Source organism: Pelophylax lessonae (assembly GCF_965119305.1).
Source record: "Pelophylax lessonae genome assembly, chromosome: 1".
NCBI lineage: Eukaryota > Metazoa > Chordata > Amphibia > Anura > Ranidae > Pelophylax > Pelophylax lessonae.
This window is the reverse complement of record NC_138768.1, coordinates 327353677-327365031: the sequence shown is the minus strand read 5'-3', so window position 1 is coordinate 327365031 and position 11355 is coordinate 327353677.

Sequence of the window (11355 nt, the reverse complement as noted above, 5' to 3'; positions counted from 1 at the left end):
CCAGCAGACTCTTTCAGCAGCCCCTGCTGACATCACATCAAAGATGTTTTCTTATTATAGAATAATGCTTTGGTGTCTCACCCTTCAAACTCCTGAAGAAGCGGATATCCCCGAAACTTGTTGAGTACTGACCAGCTGTTTTCCTACTATTATATAGTATTATCCTATACTGCATGTAATTACAGACTATAACACTGTTGAGTCAGAGCAATAGGGTGTATCAAGAACCAAAATCTGTTAATGCACATTTTCACTTTGTATTAATATTTTGCTTCGCTGCTATCTTTGTAATAAATATATTTGATTTTATTTTGATCTGCTGTGTGTCTATTGGTACCAAGAAAATCCTCCAGCCCCCCCCCCCCTCTTTTCTTTTTTATATATTTGCTATCACATCCAAGATGGTGGCAGCAAGCAACAGTCCCAGTGCATTTGGCTGTCTGAGCAGGGTAGACTTTTACAGGTAAATAACATGGATAAACAATGTTAATTTGCATATATTTTATGGGAAGATTTTAAAATATTGGTCAGGGGACAGGGCCTTTTAAACATTTATTTTATCTTTTATGTTAAGAAAAAACTTTGTGCAACTTTATTGTAACTACATTGAAGAGCAAAGCCACGTAAACAACCCACTAGTAAACATTCTAGTGATTAGTATATGAAAGCATTTGGAAAAAAAAAAAAAAAAAGTATATGAAAGCAAGCGTTTAGCTACTGCAAAATTAAATTTACACTTTAAAGTATGCAACCCAATCACTAAAAAACTCTAAAAAGTTTTACTATGTTAAAGTGTAAGTCCACCCTAAAACTAAAATCCCTGCATCTACAGACATCCACAATCTAACACTAACCTATCTAACCCCGTAAAGAAGAAATCAGTGTACTTACCTTTTTTGAAGCCAATCCAATCCAATCTCCAGCGGCGGAATCTCTGCAGAGGACACAGCCGACAACGGCTGTGAAATGAATGGGGAGTGACGTCACCCATAGACTTACTATGGGGCTTCCTCTGCATCTGCATCCATAGAAAAGCCGGTGCTGACAGCTCACCGTGGGATCGGGTCCGATCGGCTTCAAAAAAGGTAAATAAACTGATTTCTTCTTTACAGGGTTAGATAGGTTAGTGTTAGATCGTGGATGTCTATAGATGCAGGGATTTTAGTGTTAAGGTGGACTTCTACTGTAATGTCATTTTAAAAAAGTCATTTGCAGTATTTTAAAATCTGCAGTTTTCATTAAAATAATACATGGTTATCCTGCCATGAAGATCCTTGATCAGGCATTTTCTTGTGTGACGATGGTCCATCTTTTTCTAGATTCTCCATGGTAAATATTTCAGATATTCATGCCATGGCTTTAGTTATTTTCTGTGCATAGACAACATTCCCAAACTCATTATAGTTTCTGTAGACTCTGTCATAAGTTAGTTTTTCTCTGTCATTAATTTGCTGGGACAGGTTTAAAATCAGGAGGACTTATGATTTTTTTTACTCATATATGATACAGACAAATAGTAACTAATTCTGACACTTCTTGCTATCCTAGTGTAGAAAGGCATATCAACATTTCGAGGTATTGTGTTACTTTTACTATTTGCACTCCTTGTGGAAAAGGGCATAATAATATATCCTGACTTGGTTTTATTTTTGTGCTAGTTTTTCTAAAAGTGATTGTCTTGCCATTTTACTTTTGTTTTGTGTCAACCAGTTTTTATTTTAATTCCTGTTAACGTTTTCCATATATACCTTTGGAAAAAATGTTAAACACATGTTTGCACTTAGAGCAGTGCTTCTCAATCTTTTTCCAGACATGGCACCCTTTTTAAATTCTGCCCAACTTCTAGGCAACCCATTCTAAAATGTAAAAAACTGAACTAATAGTTTCACATAATGCCGCAACATCCATACACACATAGGACACCCAACTTTAGAGGTGTTTTTTTCATCCAAAGCAAATATATCTTTTGCACACTGATACTGACTAGTATTGCAATGCTTCTATCCCTCATTCAACTAATGTGACCCCAGTGCTGATGGAGAGGCAAACAAGAATGTTGTGCAGGAGCCCGATGTCTTCCTTATCAACTGATGGCGTCATGGGTGGTTAGGATACCTGTGCCTAGAAGGTTATAGTGGTGCACAATTAAAAACTTTGGCTTTGTGTAACCAAGGTCAACTGCTGGCTTGTATACAATCTGTGGTTAATTTTTAGACATATTCCCAAGGCACCCTTGAAGAAAGCTGAAGCCACACAAGGGTGACTTGGCAACCTGGATAAAAATAGGTTGATCAAGAGAATAAAAAGAAGAAAAGAGCATGGGAAGAAACCATACAAAAGAAGGTAATTGAATGATCCAAGTAGTATAACTAGAAACCTTATTTACTGTTTTTTATATCATGACAATATTGTCATTTTTTATATAGTAATTGTTGGAGGTAATGTTTTTTCTCAAGTTTTTTTTATGTGATGCTACTTTTTTCATGAATTCAATTTAATAAAATAAAGTAATTTTCTAGTTATACTACTTGGATCATTCAGGTACCTTCTTTTGTATGGTTTCTTCCCATACTCCTTTTTTTTCTCTTCATTTGATATATCCTAAGGTACATTGATCCATGCCCCCACAGGGCGAGATAGGGCACTAGATAGTGGTTTCCACTTCCACAGCACCTCTCTAACTGGTTGTAAGTTTATGCAACCACCATTGCATAACTGATCTAGAGAATAAACCACATTTGAAAATGTGATATTCTTTTGGTAGCAGCACTACCATATTACATTGTTTTAAAAGTCAGTATAACTAAAGGCAAAACTTTTTCTTAGCTTTGGATGGAATGGAATGGAATTGGAACACCTGTCAGGTTTTTATTGCTGTCTGTGTCTCTGTTAGGAGGATTTACGCTTTTTTTCATATTTTTATGTACAGTGGTTCATGTAGTGTTCTATTGGAACTACATAGGTATGATGTCTAGAAGGTCTAGAAGGTCTCAGCCATGTGTCCAGCACAATCCTTACTGGTGTAATAGAAATATAATATTAAAATTTTATTAGGGAATTAATATTTCTGAATTTAAGTATCCACCTTGTTACTTGGTATAAATGTTTAGACAGATGACCAAGGTCAAACTATTGTTCTGAAAAGCATCTCTAACCATTAAAGATATGAGCTCCTGTCTGGAAGCAAGGCCAGACTTCTAGCAATGTTTGATCCAATGTTTTCTCTAACATAATAGGAACACTTGCTAATATATGCCAATAGTTTACAGTGCTTAACCGGTTGCCGACTGCGCACAGTATATTTACTGCGGCAGTCAGCCCCGGCCAGGCAGAGTGACGTAGGTCTACGTCGCTCGCCTGTCACTGGTATTAGAGCCAATAGCGGGCGAGCGCGCGCCCGCCTCGGCTCGTTTAGGGAGGAGTGCGGGCGTGTGACCGGCGGACCCGATGTCCGCCGGTCACTCGCCGATCGTCGGTACAGCAGGAGAAAGGCAGAGCGGCTTATGTAAACAAGCCGCGTGTCATTCTCCCCTGTGTAAAAATGGAGATCAGACGGTTCTACTATGTAGAACCGTTGATCTTTGTTTTTACACCAATAGCCATGTCCCACTACAGTTAGAATCACGCCCCTAGGACACACTTAACCCCTCCCTGTCCAATACAGTTAACACCTTCCCTGCCAGTGTCATTTTTGCAGTAACAGTGCATATATATTGCACTGATTACTGCAGTAATGTCACTGGTACCCCCAAAAGTGTAAAAAATGTTAGTCAAGGGTCCGATCTGTCCGCCGCAATGTCACAGTACCACAAAAAAATCGCAGATCGCCGCCATTACTCGTTAAAAAAAACCCACCAAAAATGACAAAAATCTTTCCCTTTGTTAGTAAACGCGATAACTTTTGCGCAAACCAATCAAAATACACTTTTTGCGATTTTTTTACCAAACATATGTAGCATAAAACAATTTGGCCGAAAATGTTAAAAAATTTAGATTTTTACATTTTTTTGGGGGGAAATTTCATATAAAAAAAAGTGAAAAATATTGTTATTTTTGCAAAAATTACGCTATTTTTTTGTTTATAGCACATGATCAAAAAATCGCACAGGTGATCAAATACCACCAAAAGAAAGCTCTGTTTGTGGGAAAAAAAGGACGTGAAATTCGTTTAGGTACAGCGTCGCACGACCGCGCAATTGTCCGTTAAAGTCACGCAGTAAAAAATCGCAAAAAAAACCCTGGTCAGGAAGGGGGTAAAATCTTCCGGGGCTTAAGTGGTTAAACACATATCTAAACATGATCCTAGTTCGAATTATCCTCAAGTGGTTTCTTGCAAACACTGCTTTGATGAAACAAAAGTTATTTATGTAAGAAATACACTAATCAACACTGAATTTTGTCTAATAGACAAATACTAGATACCTTGCTTATCTGTTATTGACTAATGGGTGATCTATTTCTAAAGAATGTATGAAACACCAGCAATACTTGTAATAAACCAGAAATATTCTATTCACTGATGTTTGATGTCAGTGTGAACTATTTGTCTCTAATTACATTCACGGGCTTCTTTCCCTAAGAACAACAGGACTTTAACATTTCTACAACACTGGTAAGAATCATATCTGTAGCAGCTATCCAACAGGTTACAGATCCAGCTACAGCCAAGGTACTAAACACTGCTGCAGATACAGCTATCAAAATGACACAATATTACCAAAAGTATTGGGACACCTGCCTTTAAATGCACATGAACTGTAATGGAATCCCAGTCTTAGTCCGTAGGGTTCAATATTGAGTTGGCCCACCCTTTGCAGCTATAACAGCTTCAACTGTTCTGGGAGGGCTGTCCACAAGGTTTTGGAGTGTGTTTATGGGAATGTTTGGCCATTCTTCCCCAAGTGCATTTGTTAGGTCAGACATTGATGTGGACGAGAAGGCCTGGCTTGCAGTCTCCGCTCTAATTCATTCCAAAGGTTTTATATTTGCAAACGGAAAAAGAATGTAGCCCTGGGACTTTAAATGAGGTGTACCCAAGTGGTCAATTGTAATGGGGTAGATATAGTAACACATTTATTGAGTATAAAAGACATCAACATATGTGCAAATGCATGTGCCAATACAGACATAATTACAGTACATGATAAAGGACATGATGGTTGGTAGACATGCTTGTAATAACATTCAATGGTGAACTAGATGCATCTTTCTAACTCAACGCGTTTTGTGAGTCAATCACTCACTCTTCAGAAGTAGATGTGTACAAGTGTATCTAACAAATACATAATATCAGTTTTTAATTGTATGAAATATAATGGCCAATAAAGAATGGAAACTGGTGGAAAGCCCTATGTAGGGAAAAAATATACTTACAAATTGGCTGAGCCAGTGTACAAGAGGATAAAGCAAACATCTGGTGGTGACCAAGTAGTCTGACCCGGGAGCTGAAGGAAGTGGGGCTGAACACTCCCCAACAGGGGACACACGAGGGGCAGGTGTAACTTATGTATAAATGAAGGTAACCCTTGACAAACTATATCCCTCACTGGAACAAAATATATAATGTATAATTAATGTAGGCAAGACTGCATCACAAGGTATAACAAGTGGAGAGAGAAAGATTGGGACTTTATATGAGACTCATGACCAATAGAGTCTCCATCCATGATGCATAGACAAAAAACAAATTGGGACTTTATATGAGGTGTGACCAGCTGCGGAATAATTATAAACATGTCATAGAAAGACCAGATGAATAATAATATAATCATTTATTTATTAAAAGTCTGTAGACCAATTAACAGTAAAACCAAAGTGCTCACAAAAAATATGTAACCTATGGTACTGGGATAAACATAATGATGCACATATGGATGTAACTGGTACAAGACAGTAACACAAACTAGTACAGTATTAGCCTGGTACATTCTAAAGGTAGTAGACATATAATAAGGTCATTGTAATTGATGGATTTGCCTGTGTTAAACTCAACGCGTTTCATGAGGATTCACTTCATCAGGAGAAGGCATAGTTCAAAATATCTAGGGAAGATATACATACATAGATAACAGTAATTCAAATGAATAGTAGATACACGTATTCATTTGAATTACTGGTCACACCTCATATAAAGTCCCAATTTGTTTGTATCACAAGGTAGTGATAACAGCAAGTATAACGTATCCATATATATGTATATATTGTTGCAGTATAGCAAAGACAAAATGGGAAGACAAGGGGAAGATCAAGCCCACATGCCACATGTGAGAGTGAGAAAAAGTAAAAAAGGGGAAAAAAAATTGTGAAGCCCAAAAGATGTATTAGAAAGGAAACCGTGAAAGAAAAAAGTGACTGAATTGTAAAGGGGGAAGAAAAAATATATATGTGGAAATAGTAAGTGAATAGAGAATCACAATGAAATCTAGCAGAGTATGGCTGTGTGAGTAAGTACCCACCTTAGGTGTTGTATACGCAAGCATGTATACCAACCATCATGTCCTTTATCATGTACTGTAATTATGTCTGTATTGGCACATGCATTTGCACATATGTTGATGTCTTTTATACTCAATAAATTTGCTTCTATATCTACCCCATTACAATTGACAATTTGTGTACACCTCATTTAAAGTCCCAGGGCTATATTCTTTTTTCTTTGCATGTAAATTTAGGGATGGAGGTGTGTCACTGGCAGTACTAAACCTGTTTTTATCATTTTTTAAAGGTGTTCTATTGGGTTGAGGTCAGGACTCTGTACAGGCCAGTCAAGTTCCTCCACCCCAAACTCACTCATCTATGTCATTATGGACCTTGTTTGTGCACTGGTACGCAGTCATGTTGGAACAGGAAGGGCCCATCCCCAAACTGTTCCCACAAAGTTGGGAGCATGAAATTGTCCAAAATGTCTTAGTATGCTCACACCTCAAGAGCTTCCTTCATTGGAACTAAGGGGTCAAGCCCAACCACCTGAAAAACAACCCCACACCATAACCCCCTCCACCAAATGATTTGGATCAGTGCACAAAGCAAGGTCCAGAAAGACATAGGTGAGCGAGTTTGGGGTGGAAGAACTTGACTGGCCTGACCTCAACCTGATAGAACATCTTTGGTATGAATTAGAGCACTGACTGCAAGCCAGGCCTTCTCTCCAACATCAGTGGCTGACCTCACAAATGCGCTTCTGGAAGAATGGTCAAACATTCCCATAGACACACTCCTAAACCTTGTGGACAGCCTTCAAGAGTTTAAGCTGTTATAGCTGCAAAGGGTGGGCCAACTCAATATTGAACCCTATGGACTTAGACTGGGGTGCCATTAAAGTTCATGTGCGTGGCAGGCGTCCCAATACTTTTGGTAATATAGTGTATCTCTATAAAAGAAAAGGGTCAAAAAGTGTTTCATCAAAGTTCTCAGTTGCTTATTTGACAAACCAGAATTACCAGTGCTAAAATTTAAAATGAAAATGCTGCTGATACGAGAGGGTATACAAAAGCCCAGACTAAACCCACCTACAGATACGTGGACAGAGAAAGATCAAAAACTCAAAGCGCTACATCCCTCAACATAGATATTGATCAAATAGTGTACATATCCAAGTATGAAACTGCAAATAAAATTTAGAAAGAGCTACAAACAATACATTAGGAGCAATAAACTACTTATTTAATAGGCCAGCACATGCAGGACTATATAAGCTGTACTTTAGAAATAATGGAATGCCTATGAGCTATAGGAGAAGAAAGTAAAGACTACAGCAGAACTACTACTCAATGGTCCCTCAGACAGCTATGAGATATTTGTTACATTCCAAATGATGAACTTACTCTGAAATATATTTAAGGCAAGTTTATGGGTGAAAACAAGTGAAAAGTAGAAAAGTGCTAACTGTGAAAATGTTCCTATGCTCTTATAGTGGTTGTGGGGCAAATTGCCTTGTGCTGCCACCTCGCTCCCGCTTGGCACTTTGCCGATATGGGGGAGCCCTAACTTTTTCCACTGGAAAAAAACATAAAAAAATTACTGACAGAGTGCAATGTTTATTGATAACTTGAACTATGACAGAAATTCCTATTAGAAAAAGAGAGTTGATATTAAAAAAAATGTAAACAATATGTAAAAATGAACAATGTCCAAAACAAGTAATCTGTTAGGCTTTACAATGGAAAAAAAAACAATGTGACAAAATGTGAGCATTACTAATATGTAATATTATGAAAGAGTGTCTGAAAGGCAACATGTGCCAGCGGAACTGGGGAATGGGAAACAGGGGAGGGAAGTTAAATATGATGGGGCAAGGGGGATTTTAATGGTACCATATACAATGTATTCAACACCCACATAAAATCAGTTGTTTATTTAGTACAAAAAATCCTTTAATTTAAATCAACAATTACGGTAACAGACGCATTGCACAATACATACAATAGGTCAATTCCATTAAAGACCGAATAGCAGTGCTAGCATATGACCCAACATAAAACATGTTGAGTTTATAAGCCCAATCACAGATTATAACCCACATGCAAGCTCCTCCATTTAGCATGGTGTCATATGCTAGCACTGCTAATTGGTCTTTAAAGAAATTGACCTATTATATGTATTGTGCAATGCGTCTGTTACTATAATTGTTGATTTTACTTAAATTATTTTTTGTATCAAATAAGCAACTGATTTTATATGGGTGTTGAATACATGTTATATGGTACAATTAAAATCCCCCTTGCCCCATCATATTTCCCTTTCCTCCCCTGTTTCCCATTCCCCAGTTCCCCTGGCTCATGATGCCTTTCAGACACTGTTACATCGGATGAAGGTACCTTGTTATATACTATCTTGTTATACTTGTTATATACTATATACTATATATATATACTATACTATATATACTATCTATATATATTTTTTTGAGAAGCGCAAATATATTTTTTGCAATATTGTGAAAGACTTGACAAACCCTAAACTGAACAGAACACAAATCTGTGTCCAGAGACGAACATCCAGAATGTAAAATTCTTGCCTTCTGAGAATGCATCATTGGGTGCATACTGCCCTAAATGTTATTACCTATTGAATTACCTAACAGCCCCTTTCAGCCACAGCAGCTTTCAGCCTCTCCTACCAGTCCCAATAAGCCCAGTGTGCCTAATACTCAGCACTTTGACCTTGTGAGGAAATTCCACCACCTCGCACTTATTTTGAACCCTAAATCCAGGCGTTTCCAGATACAGCAAATAAAACAGCACTGTATGGCTTCATTTCCTAATAGGAGAAAGTAGGAATAAATGTACAGGCTTCATATATATTCAAATCACTCATTTTTATTTAAACAGAATGGGATTTAAAAAAGAAAAACGGGTCAGCGTTTTTACTATTTAGGAATCATTGCACACTCGATCATCTTGCAATGGGATTACCGGGTTTTAGTCAATCCTATTAAGCACTGTACATTCCATAGAGATATGTAGTTGTGAGTCATTTGTAATAAGCAGTATATATACATGGGTATAGTACAAAAAAATTTTGTAATTCTTTTTCCTCATAAAAGGCCTAGATTGTTTGTAAGGCCCACGTGGGCTATAGAAATAATGAAACAAGATAACCTCCTGTGAATACACTGTAAGATGGCAAAATGAATCCAAAAGTCCTTATCAAGGAAAAGGTACATATGAAGCAAATTGTCTTGGTTGGAGTATTCTTGACTTGAGATTTTCAGTGTCTTCACTGACTTGCAGAATCCAGTATGATGACAAAATGTGCATCAAGTGAGATAAGTGCTTTTTACCTATAGATAAACAAAGAACAGTAAGTACGGTAATACTAGTATGAATCCATAAAAACCTAATATTACCCATCTCACAATATATAAAGCAAATGTCCCAAACCACTTTCTTTCCCCTTTCACTGGCATTTTATTTTTATGCACTTGATTTCAGCTGCCATCAGTTGGTACATCCCTGCAATTTTTTTTTCCCTTTTTTCCCTTTTCCTTCCTTTTTTTTTTTTTTTTATAATAACTTTTTATTAATTTTTCCAATGTTATCCAAAAAAAAAAAAAAAAAAAACACAAAAAAGATTATATACCATAACATATCATAAAGCAAATTTACTAACATCAACACACAACAAACCAAAAAAAAAAAAAAAAATAATAATAACATCCCTGCAATTAAAGGAGTTGGAAAGACAGAAGGTTTTTTTCTATCTTAATGCATTCTATGCATTAAGATAAAAAACCTTCTGTGCGTAGCATCCTCTCCAGCACCGCCTAATATATACATGAGCCCATCTCTGTCCAGCGATGTCCACGAGTCCCTCAGTCATCCGGGACTCTCCCTCCTGATTGACTGAGACACAGCCGTTGGCTCCTGCTACTGTCGAACAAAAGTCAGTTAGCCTATCAGGAGGGAGAGGGGGCGGGGCAAATGGCAGCTCCGTGACCTGCAGCTCGACTCGGGTGCCCCCATAGCAAGCTGCTTGCTGTGGGGGCACTCAACAGGAGGGAGGGGCCAGGAGCAGCAAAAAGGGACCAGAGAAGAAGAGGATCCAGGCCGCTCTGTGCAAAACCCCTTCACAGGGCAGGTAAGTAAAACATGTTTGTTATAAAAAAAAAAACGAGACTTTACAATCACTTTAAAGTGATACTAAACCTAACAACGTTTTTTTACCCTAATGCATTGCTTGCATTAAAGTAAAAAACGTTTTAAGATTTCCTGTGAACCCCCCCCTTCCTTGTGTAAAGGGGAAGAAAGGGAGGAGAGATCAGTGCTGTCCATGGCTGCATCTATGCTCCCCTCCCTGCCTCTTCACACAGCATTCGAGCAGCAGCGGGAGCCATTGGCTTTTGCTGCTGTCAATTAAATGCAGTAAAGAGGGGTCGGCCTAACTCCCACTGTGTAAATCTATGGAGCACAGCTCCATAGAGCATGGCTCCATAGACACACAGGTTAGGAGCTAAGATGCACCATGTGTCCCCATAGCAAACTGCTTGCTATGGAGACACACATAGAAGAGGAGGAGCCAAGATTGCCGGCGGGGGACCCGAGAAGAGGAGGATCGGGGCTGCTCTGTGCAATACCAACTGCACAGAGGAGGTAAGTATAACATGTTTGTTATTTACATTTTTTTTTTTTACATTTAGACTTTAGTAACATTTTAAGACCTCATGCACACTGGGAATTTAGCCCTGATGCATGAGACTCCAGCATTTAGGTGCAGGTGGAAGGCATAGGCACACAATCCAGCTCTGCCTCCAGTAGCCTGTAAAAATCTATGAAAGGCTGAAAGCTGCTGCTGCTGGACTGAGCTAACGTTTAGGACATTTTGCACCCAGGGGCAAATGCTCGGAAAGCAGGCTGC